General features: G+C 42.5%; 1 long non-coding RNA gene across 2 annotated transcripts in view; it reads right to left on the reverse strand.

Annotated features, from left to right (window-relative positions):
* Positions 1 to 6,669: 6,669 nt before the first annotated feature.
* The window catches only part of LOC102158121 (uncharacterized), a 60,857-nt gene continuing 40,183 nt past the window's right edge, over positions 6,670 to 27,343 (reverse strand). The window contains exons 5-6 of one of the 2 annotated variants that reach the window (XR_014810995.1): positions 22,154 to 22,186; positions 7,633 to 10,299 (exon numbers count right to left, since the gene is read on the reverse strand). This is a non-coding gene — a long non-coding RNA (uncharacterized LOC102158121). Of the gene's footprint in view, positions 10,300 to 22,153; positions 22,187 to 27,343 lie in introns of both variants that reach the window. The other variant, XR_014810993.1, reaches the window with a different exon arrangement.

Raw genomic sequence — 27,343 nt, forward strand, 5'->3', positions numbered from 1 at the left:
CCATATGCCGCGGGAGCGGCCCAAGAAATAGCAAAAAGACCAAAAAAAAAAAAAAAAAAAAAACCAGCAACAACAAAAAAACAAAAACTGCTGCATGCGGTATGATCATAGCTATTTCCCCAATATTTATTGAACACCTAACATATGCCAGCACAAGAATGCCATAATGTATAAGACCTGAACGTTACCCATCTTCATGAAGCCCACAGTTGTGGAAACAAAAACGAGACTGCCCTGCTGCCAATTTAAGAGTATGTTCATCAAGTACCACCGGAAGAAAAATACTACTACTAAGAAAAAGTAACTGAACCACACTTTACACCTGGTTTCGAAAATGAATGATATCTTGAGCTTTTCCATCAGTTACTGATTCCCTAATGCAAACCATTTTATCCCTGACTTTTGATTACAGAAATTTGGGAATATGTCATTTGTGACATATCTCCCCATGTGCGCACACTACCCCAGCTGAAGAGGCAAATGTAAACATGGTAATCTTTACATTTTTCCTTTAACATCTGTTGTGTTCCTTATTCAGTAATCCAGTCCTACTGAAGTCTGCACATCTTTGCAAGTAAACTTATCTTTTCTAAATGCTTTTGTTTCAGTCTTCCTTTCACTCTAAGTGGAGGAGACAGACATAAGCAGACCATTGTAAGAGCCGCTGGGATATATAAGGGAGACAGAGAAGGTAGTTCTCGGATGAGCTAATCTGCTGGAAGTTAGGGCTAATTCATGATTACAACAATTATTGATTGGCGGTTATGTGCAAGGCACTATAAGGCAACACAGGCTACAAGTTAAAATCACTCTGAGGCATTACAAATCCTTTAAAAAATATTTCATCTTCTTTTTATGGCTGCACCTGTGGCATTTGGGAGTTCCCAGGCTGGGGGTCGAATCAGAGGTACAGCTGAGGCCTTAAGCCACAGCCACTGCAAGACAGGGTCCAAGCTGCATTTGAGAACCTACACTGCAGCTTGTGGCAACACCAGATCCTTAACCCACTGAGGGAGGCCAGGGATAGAAGCCGAATCCTCAGGGACATTATGCTAGCTTCTTAATCCGCTGAGCCACAACAGGAACTCCTGTTTTACAAATTCTGATGCTCAGACCACACCCCAAACCAATTAAATCAGAACGTCTGGGGGGAAAACCAGGTAGCTGTATTTTTTTTTAAAGCTACGCAGGTGATTCCAATGTGCAACCAAGATGGAGGACCACCGCTACCAAGGATGCCAAGATAAACATGATAGTCCTCCATGAATCGTACACTTTACTAGAGTGAATGTTATGGTTTGTCAATAATTGTATTTATTTATTTATTTATTTATTTATTTATTTTGTCTTTTTGCCATTTTCTTGGGCCGCTCCCACGGCATATGGAGGTTCCCAGGCTAGGGGTCTAATTGGAGCTGTAGCCACCAGCCTATGCCAGAGCCACAGCAACTCGGGACCCGAGCCGTGTCTGCAACCTACACCATAGCTCACAGCAATGCTGGATCCTCAACCTAAGAGCAAGGCCAGGGATCGAAATCACAACCCCATGGTTCCTAATCGGATTCATTAACCACTGAGCCACGACAGTAACTCCTAATAATTGTATCTAAATAAAGCAGTTTTATTAAAAAAAATAGGATAATCTATGCCCACCTGGAATCAAAAGCTGGAGTAAATTATGAACGAATAATTGCAATGAAGACAGATGATCTATATGTTAAATTAGCTGTATAGGCAGTGAATGATACTAAAAGCTGAGGAAGGAAAAATATTTCCAGGATTGCGGGGAGGTGAGGAGGTCTTGTAACTAGGTCAACTTTAGACTGTCAGCTCCATGAGACGAAGGGCTGGGTCTGCAGGGACCGGGTCAGATTTTGGTCACTATGAACCCAATAGTTGGATGGAAGACCTGGCAAGTAGGAGAGGTGAAGAAGAAAGGCTTCCCAGGTAGAGAGACTGATGATTTCAACACATCTCTTTTTAGTAATTCATAGAATATGAAGTGCTGTCAAGCCAGTTAATATGTTTGACCTAAAAGACATAAAACACTGCACCCAACAATTGTAGAGTATGTTCTTTTTAAGCACTCACGGAACATTTACAAAAATTGACCATGCTTTGAGCCATAAAGAAAATATTAATAAATTTCAAAGGACTGTGATCTTAGAGAACATGTTCTTAGGCCTAATGCAATTAAAGCAGAAATAATAACTAAAAGATTACTAGAAAATCTTGTCAAGTTTGGAACTTAAGCACTTTTAAGTGATCCAAATGGAGGGACTTTGATGAGGTAGGTACATATGAGAACAAAGAACTAGACATGTGAGTGCAGAAATTTCCTCTAGTTTTAATTTTTAGTACCTTTCTGATGTGAATAATAATCAAAGACCCTAAGATTTAAAAAAATTTTTTTTAAATTATTTATTTATTTATTCATTTTAAGGGCCATACCCATAGCATATGGAAGTTCCCAGGCTAGGGGTCGAATTGGAGCTGTAGCTGTGAGCCTACACCACAGCCACAGCCACACCAGATTCTTAACCTACTGAGCAAGGCCAGGGATGGAAACTGCGTCCTCATGGATGCTAGTCAGATTCGTTTCTGCTGAGCCACAATGGGAACTCCAAGAATTCGTTTTTATCTCTGTACACTTAAGTGTGTTTGCTAAGGCTCTTCTGTGAACTTATGAAGATATGGCCTTGGCAATGGGCAGCTCAGTCTAACCCCTTGCTACTTTAAGTTTGGTCCAGTGGTAATCCCAACACCAGGGAGCTTGCTGGAAGTACAGGGCCCACCCTAGACCTACTAAATCAGATCTGCACTGTAACAATATGCCCCGGTGATGAATACACACATTACAGTTTGAAAAGGCTCCAGTGAGGAAGGAGGGGAACCCCAGCCAGGGAGAACAGGCTGACTATCTCCATTGTGTCTCTTCAGCTCTTTTACAATTTGGTTTCCATTCTACTACTTGACTAACATCTTCTTATCCAGGCCATCAGCTACCTTTTTATTGCTAAATCCAAAGCCCTTTCCTCACTGGACCTTACAGTGGCCTTCCTCACTGTGGACCACCCCTCTTTCTCCAAGGCCAAGAACTCTCCTGCTTTCCTCCCACCTCCATAGCTGCTCCTTCTCTGGCACCTCTGGTTCTTCTTGCCCTGTCAGTGTTTGGGTTCCAGTGGCTCTGTGGTGGCCGTCCCCTCCTCCCCTCCACCCTCCGCCTCCTGAAGCTTTCATGGCCATCTCTCTTCTCTCTTATGGCGACTCCAAGACTCCAGGGTGCTATATTCAATTTGCTTCCGGATGGGTCTACTTGGATTATTCCACAGGCAACTCAAAACTTGAGGCTTATGGATAAGAAAAAATAGGTCTCACTCAGCATTTGGAGTGTGATTCATTCATATAAAGTTGAACATATCTGTCTGAGTATATATGTTTAGAGAAATGTGCAGAAGATATGCAGCAAATTTGTCTCTAGGAGGTGAGATTTCCAAAGATTTTTCTTTTTCTTTCCTTTTTAAGTGAGCAGCATCATCTTTACCAAAATAGTAGGGCTATTAAAAGACAACCACTATCTCAGTAAGTCTGTTATCTTTCCTAAGCAGCAAACTTTTCAAGCCATAATCCTTAGGGAGATGTCCCATCCTTTTTCCATGTCATTATGTTTGCTTTCTCTCTCTTTGGGGGAGGGGGTGGAACCACAAGGATCTCAGCAGGAACCAGCTGGCATACTCAAATTAGGATCATCTGAGGAGTGTTTAATAACGAAGTTGTTTACAAATATGTGGGCAGAGTGTAAAGAAATTCAAGGATTGCGTAGTACCACTGGGACTCTGAGCCTACCTCTCGGCATGGAGGGGAGAGAGAATGAGTGGTTATCGGAGCTGGGACCGAGGCCCTTTGGAGAGGGCTCTCTGAGAGGAACTCAGACCCCTGGCTCAAGACAATACAATCCGGAGGGCCAAAAGGAAGATCTAGCACAGCCAAGGACCCCTTCCTCCTCTTCTCATTTTTCAGAGGGCTGGGAACTTCCAAGCCTTCTCCTGCCTGCTCCCTACCCTGCAGCCAGATTGATCTAGCAGAAATGATGTATCTATATTCCCCCTTTTTTTGGGGGGGGGGCAGGCCTGGGGCATGTGGAAGTTCCAGGGCCAGGGATCGAACCCAAGGAACAGCAGTGACAAATGCCAGATCCCTAAAAAGCTGAGCCACCAGGGAATTCCTATTTATACTGTTTAGATTAAACCTTTCTACCCCTCTCAATGCCCTCAAGATAAAGCCCAGATGCCATAGTTGGGCACATAAGACTCTTCATGATCTGGCTTCTTTGCTAGCTTCATCTTTTAGCTTCTGATCTCTCATCCTCTATACTCCAGCCATGCAGAATTTCTTGCCTTCCTCACAAAGAACCATGTTTTCTTTTGCCTTTAGGAATTTCCACATGCTCTTTCCTCTGCCCTGCGTGTTATTTCCTCCAAACTACTACTCACTCCTCTTGTTTCCCTCATCCTTTGGGGTTTAGCCATCACCTCCTCCAGAAAGTCTTCCTGTATGCTTCAAAGCTGGGTTAGTGGGAATGGGATGAGCCACAGGCAATCAGTTTCTCCTCTTGTTCTCAAAATTGATGAGGTAATGGAGGGAGCACAGAGCCAGAGTATTCCTCCTATATTTTTTTCTCCCTACAGAGTAGACTGTCCAGTGCCTTGAACCTTCAGCCTCTAAAACTGTAAGCAATAGACTTAGGTTGTTATAAATCATCCAGCCTATAGCATTTTGTTATAGCAGCACAAATCAACTAAGATAATCACCATCTGTTTTTGTTTTGGGCGGGAGGGCAGTTTGGCTGCACTGTGGAACGTGGAAATTCCCACCTGGGCCTGGGATTGAACCTGTGCCACAGTAGCCACCCAAGTTGCCCCAGTGACAATGCCAGATCCTTAACCTGCTGCGCCACAAGAGAATGCTGCCATCTGTTTTTATTTGGTGTTTATATACTAATTTTGCATTACCATCCCATTAGACTGCAAGCTCTATGAGGTCAGAGACCATGCCCATTTGACCCCTAATCGTATCTCTGGCACCCAGCACGATAGTTGGCACATGGTAGGTACACAGTAAATGGTGAAACTTGCACTTATTCGTGCCATCATAATTTATGGGCTGCATAGGTAATTGTTAAATCATTCTTAGAAGTATCTGGAGAAAAAAAACATGAAGATGGTTTCATCTTTGCCAGGGAGGTGAGTCGAGTTTCCCTACCTGACCTTTTTTTGATAGAAAAAGAAGAGGCTCTTTGGGTTTTGCTCCACACAGTGTGCTTGGCAGGGCGGTCCTTGTTAATAACGCCTGGCTCTGAATTCTTCTCAAAATGGGTTTCAACAATTCTGAGGACTTAGGGGTCAGGGTGAAGAGGAGGAGATTATGTCAAAGGCCAATCTGTGTTTAGTCTACACCTTACTTGTAGTCCTTGAACTAATTTGACTCCTTTGTCAGAAAACCAAAGGCATCTCTTCGCAGCTTTTGGAAGAAAGGGGCAGCAGGGGATGTTTTGTTCTGTAGGGTTAGCTTCCTTAAAGACGTTGGAAGTTTGCTGATGGAAGTTATTCCACTGATCACTTTGGTGACTGCGACTGATATACAACAGTTTATACGAGGTAGGAGAAATTTCAATATAATGGAATAATTTTGCTTATATATTGGATCATATAATCAAAGCCCAATTTTAAAAGAGCAAACAAAAATTACAGATCTTCAGTGGAGATATCTGAAGTTGAATGGGACAATAGCTCTTATTTAAAATAATAATTCAGAGTCTTCATTGTGATGCTCTCCAAAAGCAAAATGTATTCCTCGAGGCAACGTGGAAGTCACTGCTAAGTCTGACAGTCTGCAGCTTTGATCCGGCTTCTTCCTTACCCTAGCGAGAATATTTTGCCTACCAACCCCAAGTTCCTTTTACAGTAGAGGAACATGTATCTCCCAGGGGCATATGGCTCCTTCAAAGAAGTGTCCTTTGTCTCTAACCCATGACAAAGTAGGTGACCTTGAAAGGAACATGGCTCTCTGAAGCTTTGTGGAACTCAGATATCCATCATTCAACTTTTAGTTAACAAACTAATTGATTAATTCTTGGTGTTATTTAAATGGACGACTCAAAACATTAGACATTTATGGGAAAGGAAAGGTGGGAGAGAGAAGTGCAGGGGCTACAGTCTTGGAGCACCTCACCAGTCAGAGCGGAAGTGGCTTTCAGTAAGGGGGCTGGGTCCTTACCTAAGGTTCCCAGGGGTTCCCCACTGCAGCTCCATGTCCCTCTACAGGCCTTACCTTCTCAGAGCAAAAGAGAGAGAACCTGCCCTAAGTGATGACGATGTGGGGCTAAAGTGAGATTACGTATGTGTCGATATTTTCTTTTGTTTTTTTGTTTTTTTCAAATTGAGGTATAACTTAAATATTCACCCTTTTTAGCATACATTTCTGCCAGTTTGGACAAATGCAGTCAAGCAACCTAGCACCACAGTGCAGGACAATTCCACCCCCCCTCCCACCTGCCAAATTCTTCTGTGCCCCTTTCTAGTCAATCCCTCCCACTGCCTCCAGCCCCTGAAAACCACAGCTGACCTATTTTCTACATCCACAATCTTACCTGTTCTATAATATCACAGAAGTGGCATCAAACAGTAGCTTTTTTTTTTTTTTTGGGTCTTTTTGCCTTTTCTAGGGCCACTTCCATGGCATGTGGAGGTTCCCAGGCTAGGGGTCTAATCGGAGCTGTAGCTATTGGCCTACGCTGGAGCCACAGCAATGAGAGATCCAAGCTGCATCTGCAATCTACACCACAGCTCACGGCAGCGCCGGATCCTTAACCCACTGAGCAAGGCCAAGGACCGAACCCGCAACCTCATGGTTCCTAGTCGGATTCGTTAACCACTGCGCCACAACGGGAACTCCTACAGTAGATTTTTGAGTCTAGCTTCTCACACTTTGCATTTGGGATTCATCCGAGTTGTGGCATATGTCACCAGTCCATTCTTGTTACTGCGAGGTAGCCTTGCATGGATGCATATACTAGTTGGTTTATCCATTCACCAGCTGAAGGACATGTGGGTTGTTTCCAGTTTTTGATGATTATAAGTAGAGCTTCTATAAATATTTGCATACAGGTTTTGGTATGAACATAAGTTTTCATTTCTCTTGGATAAGTACCCGAGAGTGGGATTGCTGGGTCATATGGTAAGTGTATGTTTAACTTTATAAAAGACTGCCAGACTGTTTTTCAAAGTCTCTGTACTATTTTGCTTCCCCAACAGGAATATATGAGTATGTATGTGACACTATTTTGAAAAATAAACATTTCCATACATCACTTTAAAGGCAGGTAGGAAGCAAGGGAAACTGAGAGACGACTCTGAGCTTGTTTGCCAAACTAGCCAACAGAGGCCACTGAAATCGGCTGAGAATGTTTACCGAGTATTTGGAGCAATGCTGCAAAGAGGCTTGTTTGTTGGTTGGTTGGTTGGTTGGTCATGCTTGCAGCATGTGAAAGTTTCTAGGCCAGGAATCAAACCCATGCCACAGCAGCGACCCAAGCTGCTATAATGACGACGCCAGATTTTTAACCTGCTGTGCTGCAAGAGACCTCCAAGAGTGTTTATTTAGAATCACAGTTAATACTGGCAGACATTTGTAAAACACTTTCCATGCCCTGGACATTGGGCTTCATGCTTTACAGGCATCTTCACAATGACCTTCCTTATTATTCCAACTTAGAGGTGAGGATATGAGGCCCAGAGAGGGTAAATAACACACCAATTCCAACCCAGCTCATAAGAGACCTTACAGGCAATAAAATTCAAGTGTGCTGATTCCTGACACCATACCCTTATAATTGGTAGCCTATGCTGGCCTCTTAGCTACTAACACATACTACTAGTTATTAATGCTTTTCAGATTGTACCTTCTGCTTTTCTTTGCACACAGAAACTGGGCCAGGATCATGGGCAGAAATAAAGCCCTAAGCCTTTCTGCTTGCTGTTCCTTCGGTCCAAATCCACAGGGCTTCCCTGACAGGCTCAGCTCTCAACTCTCAGCTTTACTGGCGTCTTCTGAATCATGTTTTAAGTCACCCATTGTGTCTTTGGAGATTTGGAGAATATTCTAGGGAGAAAGCCCCTTGATGTTGAATGTGGGAAAGTCCAATGGAATGACCTTTCTCTTCTAGTTTGAAGAGGGCAGGCTGAGAGTCTGCTGCCAAGCAAGGATCAGACTCTTCTTCTCTAGCTCTTGCTTTGATGTGAGTCATTCCCACCACCACACAGAAGCACCAAGGCAAGTTTTAGGGGGCTCATCTTGTGCTTCAAATGTTGGGTACCTCAGAGTGCCTTAGGACTCAAAATCCTCAGATTCATATAGCCATGATTTAGAGCTGACAGGGACCCATCAGATACTGACTCCCTTGGACCCACTGAATTAAATCACTGCCAGAATTCTGACACTACCACTTACAGGCTGTGTGACCTTTGGCAATGTGATGAACCTCTCTGTGCCTTAGTTTCTCTGCCGTAAAATAGGAAAGTGATACTTGCACATAGGGCGCACAGGGCATTTGAAGGACTGAATGAACAATGATTTGAGCACAGTGCCAGGAAAATAAGTGCTTAATAAATGATAGCTTCATATTAACACAACCCAGAGACTCTAAGAAACACTTCTAATACCAGAGCAGAGTTAGAGTTAGGCAGCATGGTGCTCAAACAGGATGCCTGAAAGGGACACAGGAGAAATTTGAAGTTAGGAATAGACCAGCAAATTAATTAGTGTTGTGACCTTGAGCGCCTTAACCTCCCCTCTCATTTTTCTTCAATAACTATTTCTGAGAACCATTCCTTATGGTTATCACTCTGACCTTTTAAAGTAAAAAATAAAAAATAAAAAGAACTGTCTGACAAGTCCTCTCTTGCAGATCGTCACATCCTCTTTTATTTTATTCAGTCACAGTTTCAGAAGGAAGGACCCTTGTGTCTAGAAAAACTGTGTATTTTCCCAGATAGTTACATTTCTTAATAATAATAATAACAGTAGCCACAGTACTGAGCATTTTTGCTGTGCTAGATGCTATGGCAAGTCCTGTATCATGTCATGGAGGCCTCCGAACAGCCCAGTGAAGATGAAGCAAATGAAGCTGAGCAAGGACAAGTCACTTGCCCAACATCACTTAGCTGGTTCAGGTCAGGACCTGAACCCAAGCCTCTCTGATGTTGAAATGTGTGTTTTTTAACCACAGTGCTGCTGCCTTGGCCTAGGAGCATAATAGAGAACTTTAGAGTGGAAAGGAACCTTGGAAATGACCTAGTCATATGACCCCCAACTACTCCTTTTAATCAAGTGCAGCATAGTTGCTGCTGCCTCTACCAAGTTACGTAAGCTCTCTGCCCACTCCAGTTGGTAGAGGAGTGAGTTGGAGAATTTGACTTGCAAATTCCTTATGAGGACTGAGACCCTTCTGTGATCAGCACAGCCTGAAGTTGCCATGCACTTGACCAAGGTAGTAGGTCAAGGGTGTCAGGGACAGCAGTCTGAGATGCCTTTTCCCTACGGCGGCGAAGTTAGGTGTCTCGAGCATGTAGGTGCTTTTTCTAAGGGCACGTGGGGAAAATGCTGCTATAAGCTGACTCATAATGTTCCAAAATCCAACCATCTCTTCCACCTGCCAACACTGAACTCCGGGCCTCTGGAATTCCTCTCTGGGTTTGGTAAGGATGGCAGTACTTGGCACAGCCTCTCTGCTGGCTCAAGTCAGCACAGCCATCTCACCTTCTTCCTTCCTGTCACCGCCAGTGGCATGTGTGACCTTGAACAAGTCTCTCAAGGATCAGTTGACTTGTCTAAGCTCTAAGCATATTGATGAAAATAAACAAATACATAATAAATAAATAGGGATGATAATGTTCTGTATTTATAGGAAAACTTTCTTCTCGGCCAGACTCTCCTCTTCCCCCACCCCTGAAGCAGGATTACAGGCCAAATACTTGGCCATTCAAGGAGTATGAGAGGAAATTTTCTTTGAAATAGGAGGAGAAACTGACCTGGCTGGTTTGGTAATAGATCCAAGGAACACAGTGTCCTCTGGATGCTGACAGCTGCTGGAATAAGTCTGTTCCTCTTGTTGGTCAGGCTGACCCTCTCTGGCCAACTGACTCCTGGCAAGCAGAGATGGTCAATAGCAGTTATGGAAAGCCAGCTGCATCCTTGACAGTGAGGTGGGCTAAGGTGGGAGAGGAGAGAGATTCTTTCGTACTGAAAAACAATAATGAAAAGTAAAGTGAATGAAGCAGGTTACAAGACAGTACATAACATGGTATCACATTTATGGATTTTTACCAACGTAAGTGAGTGTTCAGATATACAAATATAAGTATCTGAAAAAAACAGAAACTTTTTCTTTTTCGCTCTTTTTTAGGGCCCCACCTGAGGCATATGGAAATTCTCAGGCTAGGGATGGAATCTGAACTATAGCTGCCAGTCTACACCACAGCCACAGCAACGCGGGATCCAAGCTATGTCTGTGACCTACACCACAGCTCACGGTAACACTGGATCCTTAACCCACTGAGCGAGGCCAGGGATCAAACCTGCCTCCTGAGGGATACTAGTCAGGCTCGTAACCACCGAGCCACAGTGGGAACTAACTCCTAGACAAATTATTAACATAAGTGGCATAGAGGAGTTCCCATTGTGGCTCTGTGGTAATGACTCTGACAAGCATCCATGAGGCAATTATAAATAAAGCTGCTGTAAACATTTTTGCATAAGTCATTGTGTTGTAAATTTTCTCTTGGGTAACATCTAGTAGTGAGATCATTGTGTCATATGTGAAGTATATGATTCATTTTTATAAGAAACTATCAAACTGTTTTCCAAAGTGGCTGTACCATTTTGAATTCCCGCCATGAGTATCCCAGCTGCCCTGCATCTTCACTACCTTGAGGTATTGGCAGTTTTTTGGATCTGGGCCAGTCTGGTGGGTGGGTAGTGTTATCTCATTATGGTTTTAATTTCTATTTCCCTAATGACCAGTAATATGGAAGATCTTTTCATGTGCTTATTGGCCATTTGTATATTACTTTTGGTGACGTGTCTTCAAGTCTTTTGTCCACCAAAAAATTGAGTTGCCTTTCTAATACTGGATTGTAAGATTAACATATTCTGGATATAAATTCTTTATCAGAGATGTGTTTTTGCAAGTGTTTTCTCCCAGGCTTTGACTCATTTTGATTTTATGAATAGTATCTTTTGAATGTGTCTTTTAGATGAAATGTAATTTATTCTTTTTTCCTTATGTAATTTTTCCTTCTTATTTTATATTTAAGAAATCTTTGCCAAACCCAAGGTGACAAAAAATTTTCCCATATTTTGTTCTAGAATTTTATAGTCCCAGCTCTTACATTTAAGTCTATGATTCATTTTGAATTAATTTTTTAACAACTTGAGATATAATTCACATGCTACACATTTAATCCACTTAAAGTGCACAAGTCAGTGGTTTTTTAGTATATTTAGAGTTGTGCAATTATCACTACGATCTAATTTTATCGAACCAAAAAGAAACCTTATACTCACTAGAAGTGACTTCATGTTTTCCCTCCCACCCCTTCAGCTCTAAGCAACCACTAATCTATTTTCTGTCTCTACAGATTTGCCTATCAAGTTAATCTTTATATATGGTAAAGGTAAAGGTTAAAGTTCACTTTTTGTACATGTATGGCCAATGGTTACAGTATCACCATTTGTTGAAAAGACTATCTTTTTTCCACTGAACTATTCTGTCAGCTTTGTCCATAATCCATTGACTTACATATATGAGTCTATTTTCTAAACTCTCTATTCTGTTCTATTGATCTACACATCAATCCAGATGTCAAAATAACACTGTCGTCTTGATTACAACAGAGTCATAAAAAATTGAAATACGGTAATGTGAGTCCTCCAACTTTGTTCTTTTTCAAAATAGTTTTGACTACCTTGTATTCTTTGTATTTCCACATGTCTAAGAACCAGCTTTTCAATTTCTAAAAAAAGAAAAAAAAATGCCTGCTGGGATTTTGATTGGGGTTGCTTTGAACCTAATTTAGGAAGAAATGACATTTTAATAATATTGACTCTTCTGATTCATGCACATGGTATATCTCCACTTATTTAGGTCTTCTATAATTTTTTTTAGGGCCACACCCATGGCATATGGAGATTCCCAGGCTAGGGCTTGAATCGGAGCTGTAGCCGCTGGCCTATACCACAGCCACAGTAATGCCAGATATGAGCCACATCTGAGAGCTACACCACAGCTCACAGCAATGCCAGATCTTTAACCCACTGAGCAAGGCCAGGGATTGAACCTGCGTCCTCATGGATGCTAGTCAGATTCGTTTCCACTGAGCCATGACAGGAACTCTGGGTTTTTCTTTTTAATTACTCAATGAATCTTATTACATTTATAGTTGTACAACGATCACCACAACCAAATTTTATAGCATTTCCATCCCAAACCCCCAGCGCATTCCCCGACCCCCCAACCCAAACCATAAGTTTTTCAAAGTCTGTGAGTCAGTGGATGTTCTGCAAAGAAGATCATTGTGTCCTTTTTTCATATTCCACAGGTAAGGGATAGCATTTGATGTTTGACTGACTTCACTTAGCATGATAATTTCTAGGTCCATCTATGTTGCTGCAAATGCCATTATTTCTTTCAATGGCTGAGTAATATTCCATTGTGTATATGTACCACATCTTCTTTATCTACTCCTCTCTTGATGGATATTTAGGTTGGTTCCATGTCTTGGCTATTGTATATAGTGCCGCAGGGTCTTTAAATTTTATCAGCAATATTTTACAGTTTTCACCATTAGATCTTATATATGTTTTATCAGACTTATTCCTAAGAATTTCATGTTTTTTTAAGCTAATGTAAATGTCATTTTAAAAATTTGAATTTGTAATTATTTACTGTTAGTATCTTGAAATATGATTTTTGTATAATGTCCTTACATTCTGTGACTTTACTAAACTCACTTAAAGTTCTCTCTGCTGTTTTATAGATTCTTTCTGTGTAGATGATAATATTTTAATTTTTTTCCCAAGCTGTAGGCCTTTTATTTCTTTCTCTTGCCTTACTGTACTGGCAAAGAGCACCAATTCAGTGTTGTATAGAAGGAGTAAAAGGAGACATCTTGCCATGTTCCCAGTTTGAGGGGGAAAATACTCAAATGATGTTCTTCATCAGTTTGAAAGTTCTCTTCTATTTTTAGTCACCTGAGGTTTTTTTTTTTTTAATCATGAAAAGATGTTGGATTTTGTCAAATGCTTTTTGCCCCTTTTTTTCTTTTGCACCTACTGAGGTGATTACATCTTTTCTCTTTTTTAGTTTTCTGACATGGAGAATTACATTGTTGATTTCTTTGCATGTTGAATCAACTTTGCATTCCAGGTATAAACACTACGTGGTCATGATGTATTATGCTTTTTGTATATTGCTGGATTTGACTTGCTAATATTTTGTAAAGAATGGTCATGTTTAGATTCATAAGAACATTAGTGCAGTGTCCATTTTTTAAAATTGTGCTATCTGGGGGTTCCCATCGTGGCGCAGTGGTTAACGAATCCGACTAGGAACCATGAGGTTGCGGGTTCGGTCCCTGCCCTTGCTCAGTGGGTTAACAATCCGGCGTTGCTGTGAGCTGTGGTGTAGGTTGCAGACGCGGCTCGGATCCCGCGTTGCTGTGGCTCTGGCGTAGGCCGGTGGCTACAGCTCCGATTTGACCCCTAGCCTGGGAACCTCCATGTGCCGCGGGAGCGGCCCAAGAAATAGCAAAAAAAAAAAAAAAAAAAAAAAAAAAATTGTGCTATCTATTTTTTTTGGGGGGGGGGCTGCCCCCAGGGCACATGGAAGTTCCTGGGACAGGGATCAAATTCGAGCTGGTGCTGCAACGTATGCCACAGTTAAAATAACACTGGATCCTTAACACACTGTTTCAGGCTAGGGATCCAACTGGCACCTTCATAGAAACAAGCTGGATCATTAACCCACTGCACCGCAGTGGGAACTCCCTAAATTGTGATATCTTTTTCTGATATTGGTATCAGGATAATGAAGGGAGAAGTAGTCTCTCTTCTATTTTCTGGGAGAGTTTGGGTAGATTAGTACTATTTCATCTTTATTTTCTTCCACATTTTTTAGTTTGAATATTTCGGTATTATTTAAATTTTTCTAAAGATAATACATTTGATTGTTGAACAATGTGGGTGTGAACTGGACAATTACAAGCAGATATATTTCAACAGTAAATACTACACTACTACATAGTCCATGTTGGTTAACTCCACAGATGTGCAGGAACTGTGGGTCCAGAGGGCTAACTCTAAGGTACATGGTTTAACACCTGAGTTGTTTAAGGGCTGACTATACCTAAGAAAGTTTCCATTTTTAAATAATTTCATACTTATGGAAAATAGTACAAAAATTGTACAGAGAGTTCCCATACACCTTTCACCCAGATTTCCCTAATGTTAACATTTACATAGTCATAGTAAAATTATAACAGTACATTTTACATAGTACATAGTACTAGGAAATTAGCATTGCTATAATGTTACAAATTAATCTACAGTCTTATTCAAATTTCACCACCTGCCAAATAATGGCCTTTTTTTGGGCCAGGATTCCACACTGCATTTAGTTGTCTTATCTCCTCAGTCTCTAGTCTAAAAAAATTTCCTTAGTCTTTATCTTTAATGACATTTGCATTAATTTTTTTGGGGGGGGTCTTTTGTCTTTTTAGGGCTGCACTGGGTGCGGCACATGGAGGTTCCCAGGCTAGGGGTCTAATCGGAGCTACAGCTGCCGGCCTACACCACAGCAATGCTGAATCCAAACCACATCTGTGACCTATATCACAGCTCACGGCAATGCCAGATCCTTAACCCACTGAGTGAGGCCGTGGATCGAACTTGTAACCTAATGGTTCCAACCTGTAACCTCATGGTTCCTAGTTGGATTCATTTCAGAAGTTTCAGAAACTCCTGCGTTAATTTTTAAATTCAAAAATAATCAGGGAAACTTTTCCCCAATCTTCCTCCTTCCTCCTGAATAATTTTGGCCAATTAGCTTGGGCAAAAACAAAGTATGCACCACCGGATAGGGGGTAGTGGAATTTCCAGTGGCCTTTCACAGATATAAGAACCCAAATGGAATGTGGCATCATCTATGAATGGGGGGTGGTGAAGGTGGAACAGGGTTGCTAGGACCTGAGTTGAGTGAGAAGGGCCTCTATGCCAGGGTAGGGGGTGAAGGTGGGCCAGGTGAGGTGATGAGGGCGTCTGTGCAGGAGTGTGATGGCAACAGAAGATTGGTTATATACAGGGGCGTTGAGCAAAAAAATGTATCAAGAATAATGAAGGACAGGTGTTGCCCTATCAGAGAAAGACGTTCTGATACATACAGATGTAGAAATAGAAACAGGGAGTTCCTGTTGTGGCTCAGAGGGTTAAGAATCTGACTAGTATCCATGGATGCAGGTTTGATCCCTGACCTCAGTCAGTAGATTAAAGGATTAGCATTGCCCAGAGCTGTGGTGTAGGTTGCAGATGCAGCTCGGATCTGGCATTGCTGTGGCTCTAGCATAGGCAAGCGGCTGCAGCTCCAATTGGACCCTTAGCCTGGGAACCTCCATATGCTGCAGCTGCAGCCCTGAAAGGAAAATAAATAAATAAATAAATTAATTAAATAAAATAAAATAGAAACAGATCTTCTTATCTCTATATTCTGAGAAATTCAGGGAACAGCAACATTCCAATAGCAATGAACATACCTACTGGCCAGATCTTGGCTTCTAAATATCATTCTCCACTAAAAGAAACAAAGGCTCTTAAGACAAATGGCTGATTTCAGGGCTGGGACAGGGAAAGTACAAGATGAGCCTAGAATATCTTTTGGTGTCAGAAATCAAGGAAGCTCTAGAAGAATAATGGAGACATGTCAAAAGAACAGAGAAGCTAGTTTGAAGGACTCCCCATTTGCCAAATCTGGGATAATTTGAGCATCAAAATAAATAACAACACTTGCAGACTATAACCCACTTAATAAAGTGAGAATCGATAAGTCTATGTCTTAATAAATGAATAATAAATGGAGGGAGGACAAAACTTTTTTTACCAAGAAATGCCAGCTAATGAATATAAAATAATGACAGAATTAGAGAATCACTTTGGCTACCAAAATAATAATAATTCAGCCAAAAAGCATCAAGGGATGTTTAAGTAGTGGGTGAAAGTTGAATGAGGAATGCATATTTACATAACTTCAAAGTACCTCCCAACAAATATTTGATGATTACAAGAGAAAAAAAGGGTACCTTTACCATGGGAAAGCCCAGCAGCCACCACCTAATCAAGTGATCAAGGTTAATACCACAGGCACTGGGACAAACTGACATCCAGGACCTCTTGACAGAACATACTGAGAAGCACACAGCATCTCTTCTGTGATATTCCTGACAAAAATGTATACACTGAATCTTGTCATGAGAAAATGACAACAACAGAGTCCAACAAAAGAACTAGAAAAACAACTGGCCTATAATCTTCAAATGTTTCAAGGCCATCAAAGACCAGGAATGACTAGGGAACCATTTCAGGCTGAAGAAAATTGAAGAGATGTGACAATTAAATGCTATACACGATCCTAGATTGACTCCTTTTGCTATAAAGGAACATATTAGGACAATGAGTGAAACTTGAAAGGAATATGAGGATTCCATAGCAGTAATGTATTGATGTTGGTTCCTGATTTTGATAGATTATTGTAAAGAGAAATAATCAGGGAAAAGAAACAATTATTTATCCACCCGAGACTTGATACTTCTTTGGTATTCTCTGTCTTAATTGGTGCTACCACCATCTATCCAGAAATTCAACCTTGTAATAGGGAGTCATCCTTGATATCCTTCTTATAACCTAAAATTCCATCTGGAACAACATAAGTATCTATTAATAGACTAGTAATATTATGAAGCATCTGTGCCTTGGAATATTATATTGCTATACAGAGGAATGACGTATATCCATGCCACATAAAAATAAAAAGAGAAAGTTGTGAAACAGAATATGAAGATCCCTTTTTTGTCAATTTTTGTGCATGCAAAGACCAAGTGTGGTGAAGGATATATTCCAAAAAGTTAAAAATAGTATCTCTTTGGAATGAAATTACAATTTTTTTCCTTTCCTGTGTGGATTTTTTAGAGTGAGGCATTAAAGATATTTTACTTCTAAAGAACCTATTAATATATTGATATGGTAGAGCCTTAAAAAGGAGATAGAAGCTATTCACCTTCAAGGAACTTCGAATCTAATAGGACAATGTGAAAATTATGTATATGATAGAGAATACTTATAAAAACATGAGGAAGTGCAAATTTAGAGGCAAATTAAGCTATAAAAAAAGGATACTTAGAATTCCGTAGTAGCCTAGTGGGTTAAGGATCTAGCATCATCACTGCTGCAGCCACAGCTGTGGCGCAGGTTTGATCCCTGTCCTGGGAACTTCTACATGCCATGGGCATGGCCAAAAGCAAAACAAAACAAAAAAACAAAAAGGGATATCTGAGGACCTAAGAGAGAATAAAGACTGATGCTGAAAGGCTTGGACAGACTGAACAAAGAGGGCACAACTGGAAAGATGTGACTATGTGATGCATTACAAAGAAGTGGGGGTCATGAGCAGCTAGGGAAAGCTTTTTTCTCAGATTGGGAAAGTGGGCCCCTGGTTCAGAGATCTGAGCCAGCTTGGGGACTAGAGAAGGACACTTAGCTGGCATGATAGGCAATTTCTTCCAGAGTTTTTGTCTTTAACTTCTCTCATTTTTGGTTCCTCCTTCTTCACTGTTCAGGGTTCTAGGGGTAAAACATACTCCAAGGAAAGCATGGACAAAACTCCCTAATAGAGCTGAAAGAGTGAACATGAATAGAAGATATTTTATGGAAAACCAAGGGAACATATAAATGATGTCTGATAATGCAGCATAAAAACAATCAAGCCACCCCTCTCTGGTTTCTTATCCTAAAAAATTCTGTGAAAATATCTAAGATTGTACATAGCCCTAAGTTTCCCTGCCCTTGAAGTAATTTCATGCAGACTCTTAAAGGCCTAGCACAGCTCTGCAGGCACCTGGTCTGGTTTTCTGTCCTCCCAGTTCCTCTGCCTGCCTCTCAACCATGTGTTCTCTGGGTGCCATCGAGTTTCCGACTCCGGGGAAGCTGGTCCAACAAATACATCTTGCTCTATGTAAGGACAAACTCCAGCTCCATTAAAATTCAACCTGCTGGGACCTCTAGAAGCCTCTCATTCTCTCCTAGTACAAGTCAGTATAAGGGCACACTTAGTTCACAGCTGAACTCTCAGGCAATATCAATGGACATCTTTGAGCCCTTCCTACTTAGGTGTTAGGCTCTACCTACTTGAGAAACATTCTGTGATGATTCACTCAAATGAGTCCCTACACACAAGGAAGGATCTAGTAAAATCTGCCTATTATAGTTTCACAACCTGATAATAACCACATAGTAAACATACCACTCACATAGTATGAATTAGTACATTTACAGCACGAGGAAGGTCATTCTCATTTACCAAGTGAGGTGATGAAATCTTGCCTGGAGGGCACATGTTGGGGAGGCTTGGGAGTAGCTCTGCAAGCAGGTGAAAGCCTGAGAGCTTCCTTCCAGTTATTCTCTCAATGAGGTGGTTTAAAGATTAAAAAACAATTGAATGAATTCTACCCCCTCAATAAGTTACTTAAAACACACATACACAATTATGTCTGTATCCAACTCAACACAGGAATAGCGTAAACCCCACATCAAAGTATAAGGAATTTGGAATTCCCGTTGTGACGCAGTGGTTAACGAATCCGACTAGGAACCACGAGGTTGCGGGTTCGATCCCTGGCCTTGCTCAGTGGGTTAAGGATCCGGCGATGCCGTGAGCTGTGATATAGCTTGCAGACGCGGCTCGGATCTGGCGTTGCTGTGGCTGTGGCATAGGCCGGCAGTTGTAGCTCCGATTAGACCCCTAGCCTGGGAACCTACATATGCCGCTAGTTGGGCCCCAGAAAAGGCAAAAAGACAAAAAAAAAAAAAAAAAAAAGTATAAGGAATTTAAACTCCTTTGGTTAAAAAAATTCTGTTTATAATTGTTTCAAGGGGATATTCAATTTGTACTGGGCTGATTTGAGGGTGATTTTTGTGTAGATTTCTCTAAGACCTCTATCAGGTGTAGCCTCAGCTCTGTGACTTTGGCTCTGCACGGCTGACATTGTGAGTCTTTGAGTTTCATTACGTGAGAGCCTTAGGAAATACCCTATGGGGCCTGAGACCTCCTAACACCACCAAGAAATGATTTTATGTTCTTGGGGGAGGCAGGGAGGTTGAATAGACTTAAAACTATATATTTACTTTACAAACTCTTTTAAACGGCTTACTACATGCTTATTATAACCCGTGTAAGCCTTCCAACAGCCCTCTGAGGAAAGACTCTCATTAGTCCCGTAAAGCCAAGGCACAGAGTGGTTGAGTGACGCATCCAAAATATCACTGCTATTAAGCGGCAGAGTCAGGATTTGAACCCATCAGTCCAATCAGGCTTCAGAGCCCATGTTCTTTATACATCATGTTGTGGTGCTTATCTATTGTAATTAAGCAATGGAACTCCCTTCCAGAAGACAGGCTGACAGTTGCAATAAAGGAAGAGAACAAACGGTGTCTACACATTTCCTGTTAAAGCGGCTCTCTGTTTAGAAATCACACATGCATTTTATTTTAGAACAGGGATGCACAGGTCCCAGTGAGGTATGAGGGTTGTAACAGCATAATGCCGTAGGAGGATAACTTCTGCTCTGAGGAAAGGGATAAATAAGAGGCAGATCATCTTCCCTCACCGGCAGGTGCCCAATGGACAGGTATGGCTGCTCTCTCTGTCCTCCACCCCCAGCCCCAGTGGGTTGCCCAGTTTGGGAGCCTACAATCATTCAGATAATGGAGGAATCCCACCCTCAGGCGGTGGGATAGGGAACAGTGTGGGTATTGCTTGGGGCTGCACGTAATAGGAAATGAAGGGAAAGTAGAATTATTTTCGTCAGTCTTTGAAGGCTCTATAATGTCTACTTTATTGCTATAAATGGAAATGGAAGTACCATCTGGACCAGAGGGAGAAGTTGTGCCTCTAATTCTGATAGTCCTTAAAAAAGCCACCCTGAACATATCAGCCACACATATCTTGAAACTTAGGAAGAAAAATCTCTCTTATGAGGTGCTATAATCATGTTGCAGGGTCTGTCTGGAATATACTTTAGACATGATTCAGATCATTTAGAGTCACAGTTTTTGCCCTCGCATCACATCTTATTATGGAAATAATATGTATGTATTAAAGATGATTGTTGATAATGCCTTTGTTTTAAGAGTTTCTCTGTGGCTACACAATTATCTTTGCTTCTTCTCCTTGCCGCTGCTTAGAGGAGAGTTTTTAGAGCAGGTGAGTTGGGTTTTATTTGAAAGACTGAAGAAAAGTTTTAAAGGCATTGGATGAAGATGGAAGTAGAAGAAGGAGCTCTGAAAAGTCCACCTACCACACTAAAATAGGATAAGGTGCATGTTAGGAGTATCCTGTTCACTTTAGTTCTGCTATGTAGGCAACCACACAAATTGTCCCATCACCAACAGAAGTCCCATGTTCTCCCGGCATCGGCAAAGATGGCAAAGAAGCAGCTCTTGGACACTTGTGACCCACACCCTGAGTTTTTTGGGAAGACCTGTGTTCAAAAGGGGCTTCCTATTAGGGACAAAGGGCTCTACTGACCTCTTTGAGGGCAACCAGAAAAAAGGAAAGGTTTTCCCAGTAAACAGGACTGAGAAGGTAAAATGGGAGTCAAGTCTTTATATTGTGGAATGACATGTGACCCCCTCTGGACCCCAAAGACTCCGGACATCTTTTAAGATGTCTGTGCAAGAGTGGGTGATGGCCTGATGGTGGTGTGGTAGGTCCCTACAGCCCAGGTCTTATTTTAAACCACTCTCTCCTTTCCCCTGACTCTTTGACCACACCAAGTCCCTAGTAGCCCCAAAGGCCACCTCCATGTCCCAGCAGTGCCTGCCTGATGAGATCCCACAGGGCCCAGCACACAGAGCAAAGAGAAACTTTCCAGGCTGGAAGGCACAGATAATTTCACTCAGATTACCTACTACTTAGACGTAAGTGCTGGAGCCAGGATGCAAGTTCCTCGGGCCAGGATGCATTGCGTGGGGAAAGAAGACCAGAGGGAATAGTGGCCAGGCAGCTGAGGGCAACGTTGAAGTCATCTTGGGAGAGCAGCCTTGAGTGCAGAAGGCGGTGGCTGGGCGGGTGCCCCCCCCCCAATTCTGCCAGGGAAGGGGAGCCTGCCTGCTCCAGCTTTGTGCGAGCCCACCAGCCATTAGAGGACCACGTCTCTGTGGCAGGCCTTACCTTTCCTCTCTCAAGACAGAGAACACCTGTCCCATTGCTGGTGAGTGTGTAGCCTCAGAACAGCACAGCACAGGCCCTAGAACCAACCATGGGCCTGGTGAGGGCGGGGCACACGAGGTGCCAAAGGCATGAGTTTAAGCAGGCGCTCACTTTTAGGGTCACGTAAGTGCCCCCTTGCCTGAGTTCTGACCCCTCACCCAGCACTGGGCTGAGTGGTCAGGTACCAGACTTTCTTAGGCTTAAGCTTTACTGACATCCTGAGGCCGCTGGCCAAGCGGAGCCTATTAGCTCTGTCTGACCCACTGCTCACCACTCACCCTCACTTCTCCCTCCTCCCTGGCCTGATTGCTCCCTCTTCACATTAATGTCAATAGTCCTACCTAGGTGCTTTTCCTAAGTGTACTGAGACACTTTAGGACAACAAGGAATGTGAGAAGGGCCCTGCCTGGTGCCTTCTCGGCACACTCAGGGCAGCTGATTGCTGACAAACTTGTCTCAATCTCCAGAGTTTGCCAGACATTTTATCTCTTTTCTCTTCCATAAGTAACATGGGCTGGTGTCCATTTAGATGCCTCACCAAGCTTGTTATTCTGAGCAATTTACCTCCTGTTTCCTCCAGGGTGGTTGGCAGGGTCTCTAGGGACAGAAAAAGGAAAATGCTTTGAGCTTCCAGCCAACAGGTGCTTTGTGCTTTCCACATGTACCTTTTCTTCACACTAAAAAAAAAAAAAAAAAAAAAAAAAAAGGCTCCAGGGCTACTTTCCAGCTATAGGGACAAGCCTGCCTCCTCCCCGTTCTTTGACCAAGTGACTGCCCCAGGTGAAAGCAGGACTTTTCGTGACTTTTAAATTCTCGCAGGATATCACTGAGTTGTTCACTCCTCCTGGAGAAAGTGTTCCTTCTCTTGCTCAGTTAACTTGGAGACCAATGGCTTAGCTTTAGTGCTTTTACCCCTAAGAATAAACACAGGCTTTGTGTAAAGCAAGGATGAGTTGATTTACTTCTTAGGTATAAGCAGGGGAAGGGTTCACTGAATATGCTTCTCCTCAGAAGTGGCATCTGGAAGAAAGGGATGAGACCTAGGAACAAGCCCACCCCTCACATTTGCAAGGCCTGGGGTAAGAGGACAAATGGAGGCCCACATGCCATATGTCTACATCTCTAAAAGTTATACATTCAGCTGAGGGACAGCCTAATAAAATAAGTTATATCCTCCTACCTTGACACCTAGACTTTCAGGAAAACCTAGGAGGTCAAGTTCAAACAGAGAATTCTTGGACTTCTCAGGGTTCTGCACAGGGACTTGGCAGCTGAGGGAGGGCTTTCCCAGCCCCCACCTACCCCCTTCTCTTCCCATTGTGGCTCTGATCTGCACCGTGAGGGGCCTGTGCATACATGTGTGGACACCCATCTGCATGTCAGAGCTCTATCCACATGTCGCCCTTGGTCACCCTTGGGTCTTGGGAGAAAGATGAGAACACAGACCCTGTAAATAAGCTCAGGGCTATTTAGGTAGGAAATTCTGGGACTGTTGTCAAGAAGAGGGGGCTGGGGCTTGGAGGAGTGTGTGAAAATATCACTGTGGCCCTGAGGGAAGGCAGCTGCCAGTGGAGGGCCAGAGAGAGGACTTGTAATGAGGCCTCAGGCAGGGGTGCTTCTTGCCCCAGTGCAAGGGCAGTATTGCCAGGAACAAATGGCCCCCCTACCAAGAGCCTGCTCTTCTATGGAGACAGTCTTCTCCAAGTCCTTGTCCTCACATGTGCTCTGCATGTGAAGAATACCAGAGAAGAGGCCAGCCGGGAGAAAGGGGCCTCAGTTCCAAGCCACATGGGCCCAAATCTATAAGGAATTCCATGAACCACCACTTTCTACTCAGCTCCCAGGCCTCCAGTGACTGCCAATGGCCATGCATTGGATTGGAGCCACTACTCCAATGGAAAACCATTTCCGGGTTCTATGGGATCCAGCCAAATGCCTTGTATGAAAAGGAGATGGGGTGGGTGGGGGGCAGGGGTGTTGTTAATTCTGTCACAGCCTGCCAGGTTAACCATTCATTTTCAAACCATTTTACTCTCCAGATAAAGAAGCAAAAGCAAGACACTACTGTTCTTCCCCTGTGGCCCATCACCTGTCACATACCTGTTTAAGATGTTCCCACTATTGTGTAAAGAAAACAAAAAGGGCTCAGGTATTCCACAAATACTGACCCAAGTCAACCCTGCAGAGACTCCCTGACTTTTCCTAGATAACCCCCAGCCTCCTTAACGAAGCGGACCAGCATTCACCCTGTGCTTTTGTTTTATAGGCTGTTTTATGACTAGAAATAACCTGCTTATTGCAAATCTCTCTTGTGGGATTTACAGAGGTGTCATCGATTCTATTTTCCTGGCTCTTTCACGCATTTATTTAACTTCATTCATTACTTGGCAAGAACATTTTGCATCCGAAGTCTTAATCATACAAGAAAGAAATAATGTCCAACAGACACAGCCCTTATTGTATTGATTAAGATTTTATTCATTTAAAAGGTGGGGTTTCTCCCCCTCCGTAGTTCTTCAGCTTTTAAAATATGTTTGCCTGTGAAGTCCCAGAAATGTTTCCTAAAAGTGGCGTGTTTGAGCCTGTGGGCTTCCAAAGGTGCAAAATGCTTTCTTCAAGGAATAAACTTGGGTTTATTATTATTCCAGTGTTTCACAAACTGACTTCTTTGCAACGGAGGGACAAAAGTACATTCTAGTTTTTGTTTTTCTCAATTGCTAGCTCCTAGGTTGGTCCGTGACTTCCACATCTGTCTTTGACCTCAGAGTGGCAACACCCTTCCAAACCTCTCTGCTGGCATTTTTTTGGTGCCTGGGTGTGTAAAATATACACAATGTATAATTTACCACTTAAAGCACTTTTTTTTTTTGGTCTTTTTAGGGCTGTACACGTGGCATATGCAGGTTCCCAGGCTAGGGGTTGAATTGCAGCTATAGCGCTGGTCTATACCACAGCCATAACAATGCCAGATCTGAGCTGCATCTGTGACTTACACCATAGCTCATGGCAACGCTGGATCCTTAACCCACTGAGCGAGGCCAAGGATTGAACCTGTATCCTCATGGATATTTGTCAGATTTGTTTCCACCGAGCCACGATGGGAAGATCCACTTAAACCATTTTTAAGTGTATAATTCACTAGCCTTTACTACCTTCACAGTGTTGTGTAACCATCATCACTATTTCCAGAACTTTTTCATCATCTCAAACAGAAACTCTGTACCCATTAAGCAATAACTTCCCATCTCCTGGAATTTTTTTTTCTTTTTTTTTTCTTTTTAGTGCTGCACAAGCGGCACATGGAAGTTCCTGGGCTAGAGGTCAAATCTGCAGACCTACACCACAGCCTCAGCAATGCAGGATCCGAGCAACATCTGCAACCTAAGCCGGAGGCTGCAGCAATGCTGGATCCTTAACCTGCTGACAGAGGCCAAGGATTGAACCTGTAGCCTCATGGATACTAGTCAGGTTCTTAACCCACTGAGCCACAATAGGAACTCCATCTCCTGGCATTTTGACCCTGAGCTTATGCAGTGTTTTATAAGCTTTAAAGCCAAAGAACCTAACTTAGAATATTTTCTCTGCCCCTTACTAGCTCTGAGATGTTGAACAACTTGCTTGATCTTTTTAAGTCTTGGTTTACTCATCTGCAAAATAGAGTTAATAAGGATCAGAGTAACAGCCTTCACGGAGCTGTTACATGGACACAGTACCACACACAAAGGAACATCATCAGCCCTCAATAGGCACGTTGACCCCTCCGTGTTGTCAGTGTCTCTTTGCATCAAATGAGGGTTCTCTGCTATCATCCCCCAAACCTCTAGATGCTCACTGCCACCCGGGCTAGTCCTGGCTCCTTCTCCATCTCTGAGGCAGGTCTATGGGCATTTTGTAATCATCATGATGATGACTAACGTTTATCAAGTGACATTTGTCCAGAAGAGGAAACAAGTCAGAGATGGGTGCTAAGGAATGTGAAGAAGGCCTCCTAGTGTACGGAGCAGCCCCATCCCAGAACAGATCCCCACCCACGTCCTCTGCCTGTTTTGGGTCTGTAGAAAAACTAGTCAAGAAATAAACCTAATCAGAGAAGTGAGAAAATGCAGAAAGGAAAACAGTCAAGCAAGACAAAATAATAATACTTTAAATGAAGTCAAGGACCTTTAGTTCTTCCTCAAGGACTACAGATAATATTCTGAGCTATGTCCTTTCAGCCGTTTTGTAGATACTGAAACCCCCATCAGGTAGAAGAAGTTACCCATATGCTGCCCACAAGCAAGTAGACCCCAGACTGGTTGAAACCAGAAAATTCATGATGCAGACTCCCAATTACCTCATCACCAACCAATGAGAAGAATGTCCACAAGCCAATCACACCCTACTCCTTGAACACTCTAAGACTCCTTGGTACCCCCTCCAGGACAGGGCACAGTTTTAAGGGCATTAACCATCTTTGGTCCCCTTTGCCTGGCAAAACGATAAAGGTATTCTTTTCTACTTTATCCAAAAACTCTGCCTCCATGATTCAATTCAGAGCTGGTGTAGAGGCAGAGTTCCAGCAACACTAGCTTGTAGCAGAAAGGCAGGATTTGAAAGGAGTCTGGCTTCAGGGCCCAAGTTCTCAACCACTGGACTAAAGGCTTTGATGTGCTTGTAAGCATCTGGTAATGATGGTGGCAGAAGAGCTTGGAGAGGGAAATTCAAGCTCACCCAGCAAGTCAGTGGCATGGCTAAGAAGAGAGACAATGCCTTCTGACTCACCACCTGACACCCTGGCCACTGGCTCTGGCTGTACTGCAGGAATCATTATTCTAAGATTAATGATTCTATGTCAAAGCAATCAGGGAGTAAGGTAATCAGCTCTCCCTTCCATAGAGTAAGGCCTGAGTCTTTAAGGGAGCCTTTAGATTAATGATTTTCCTCCTGGAATATTGCTTTGATGGCTTCCTTCCTGTCTTCCAATCTGAGGATGAATGTCATCAGCCACCTACCCACCCACTGATACCATCCTGATTCTCAGTGGCCCAATACATCCACTTTTAAGACTTTTTTATTGACCACATGTGGATGGTTGAGGAGTGACTTCTCATTTAAGACACTGTTTATATTTTCATGTTTATTTCTTAAAATGGCTTTGTTGAAGTCCCTCAACTGGGACAGAAAGTATTCTTCCTTGCCCTTCAGGAATTTACAGAGCTTCTCAAACTCACAGGTGACTTTCTATCATTCAATTTCTTATTTGTTTCTAAAATAGAGATAAGTGGTCACGCTGAAGTAATCACATGCATCTTTTTATCACTGCTCACAGATGCTGCTCTAAAATTTCTTCTTTGTTTGATTCTATGCCCATCACATACCCACTGTAAAGGAATGAAAAAGGGGAGACACAACATAAACGTGTTTAAAACTTTAAAGCGTATGTCATGCAGTGTGATTTCAAACTGAGTGTTCGCCACTCTAAGGCTACCTTCAGTGACCTTAGGGGATAATCTTAATTATGAACTACTCATAAAATTAATTTTAATGCATCTTAGTTCAAAAATAGATGCACCCATCTATTCTAAGGGAGAATGGGACAAGTCATGAAGTCAAGAACATGTGTCTGTGGGTGTAATTATGAAAAGACTGGGAATGAGTGAGTTTTTAAAGCATGTGGGTGTCTGCTTTGTAGTTCAGTTCCTTGGCTCTGGTGTTAGACTCTCGGGAGGTACATGTATCTTAAAATGTACAAATGGGAAGAGCTCAAGGAACATG

This window comes from Sus scrofa, chromosome 7 (genome assembly GCF_054392235.1).
Source record: "Sus scrofa isolate SSC_HxYL_T2T_F1_AM1 chromosome 7, Sscrofa_HxYL_maternal_Yorkshire_Landrace_v2.0, whole genome shotgun sequence".
Taxonomy (NCBI): Eukaryota; Metazoa; Chordata; class Mammalia; order Artiodactyla; family Suidae; genus Sus; species Sus scrofa.